The sequence below is a fragment of the Setaria viridis genome, chromosome 2, assembly GCF_005286985.2.
Source record: "Setaria viridis chromosome 2, Setaria_viridis_v4.0, whole genome shotgun sequence".
NCBI classification, from domain to species: domain Eukaryota; kingdom Viridiplantae; phylum Streptophyta; class Magnoliopsida; order Poales; family Poaceae; genus Setaria; species Setaria viridis.
The window spans coordinates 5710401-5712497 of NC_048264.2; positions in this window are offsets into that span (position 1 = coordinate 5710401).

Below are 2097 nucleotides of genomic sequence, written 5' to 3' on the forward strand. Positions count from 1 at the left end.
AGTATGATTTTTCCATTGCACTTTATAAAACGTGATACTCCGAGTTCGGGTATCGCGTGTTTTTTTGATCCAGAATTTTAATAGGTTTCTCTTCATATGTTAGATCCGGTTCGAGCTCAATTTCTGGATCCTCCAAAATTTCTTCTGGAATTCTTAGGCATTTCTTAAGCTGGGATACATGAAATACGTCATGTATAGAAGCAAGTTGATCAGGCAATGACAACTTATATGCCACAGGACCTTTTTGTTCCAGAATTTCATAGGGACCAATATATCTCGGGGCTAGCTTACCCTTTACTCCAAAGCGCTGTACGCCTTTCATTGGAGATACCTTTAAGTGTACAAAATCTCCGGCAGAAAATTCCAAGAACCGTCTTCTTTTGTCTGAATAACTCTTTTGCCGGGATTGAGCTATTTCCACGTGCTTGCGAATTTTCTGGATCTTCTCCTCGGTTTCCATAACCAAGTCCGATCCCAGATGTGTCCTTTCTCCTACTCCTGACCAATTCAGAGGAGTTCGGCATCTTCGACCGTACAAGGCTTCGAAAGGTGCCATTTTAATGCTAGCTTGATAGCTATTATTATAGGAGAATTCGGCTAGGGGCAAACATTCATCCCATAGCTTAGAGAAAGTAAGGACACATGCTCTTAACATGTCTTCTAAAATTTGATTGACCCTCTCTGTCTGTCCTCCAGTTTGAGGATGATAAGCAGAACTTCTAATGAGGGTAGTACCCATGTCTTTTTGTAATTGTTCCCAGAATCTAGAAACAAACTGGGAACCTCGATCGGAGATAATGGTTTTTGGTACTCCGTGCAAAGATACAATCCGGGTTATATAGAGTTTGGCATATGTCGACACATGGTAAGTAGTCTTAACTGGAATAAAGTGAGTTGTCTTAGTAAGGCGGTCGACAATAACCCAAATGGAGTCATACCCCTTTGAAGTGGTAGGTAATCCTACTATGAAATCCATAGAAATATCTTCCCACTTCCAGACAGGAATTTCTGAGGGTTGTAACAAACCTGCTGACTTCTGCAGTATGGGTTTAACTTTTTGACAAGTGTCACATTCTGACACATATCGGGCAATTCCAGGTTTCATTTTAGCCCACCAAAATCTTTGCTTTAAATCTTGGTACATTTTATTGGTTCCGGGATGAATGGAGAACTTGGATGAATGTGCTTCTTCTAGGATTAATCTTCTCAGGTTCTCATCTTCTGGAACTACTATCCTGTCCTTAAAATATAGTCCTCCGTCTTCTTCTTGATTAAGTTCAGGAATCTTCCCCTCGGCTTTTTGCTGATACAGTGCTTTAATCCATGGGTCTTCTTTTTGGGCTATCATGATCCTTTCTTTTAGGGTATCTTGAACCATAATATTCTGGAGGGTACCTTGTTTTACTATTTCCAAACTTAATCCTTCCATTTCTTCACATAGGGTCTTCAAGTTAGACTGGACGGTAGTGCAGTGGCATTGGGCCTTTCTACTCAAGGCGTCGGCCACTACATTAGCTTTACCAGGATGGTAATGAATCTCTAGTTTATAGTCTTTAATCAATTCCAACCACCGTCTTTGTCTCATGTTTAAATCCATCTGAGTGAAGATATACTTCAAACTCTTGTGGTCAGTAAAGATACGACATTCACTACCTAAAAGATAGTGTCGCCATATCTTTAGTGCATGCACTACGGCAGCAAGCTCTAAGTCATGAGTAGGGTAATGTTCTTCATGCCGCTTTAACTGACGAGAAGCATAAGCGATAACCCTACCTTCTTGCATTAGAACACACCCAATGCCTGTTCCTGAGGCATCGCAGTATACATCAAAGGGTTTTTCTATGTCAGGTTGAGCTAGCACTGGGGCTGTAGTCAATAATTTCTTCAAGATTTGAAATGACTCTTCACACTCAGGTTTCCATTCGAATTTCATGTCCTTCTTTAATAACTCGGTGATTGGCTTAGAAACTTTAGAGAAATTGGGAATGAATCTACGGTAATAACCAGCCATTCCCAAGAAACTTCTTACTTCATGAACAGAAGTTGGTGATTTCCAATCCAGTATATCCTTGACTTTTCCGGGATCTACTTCAATTC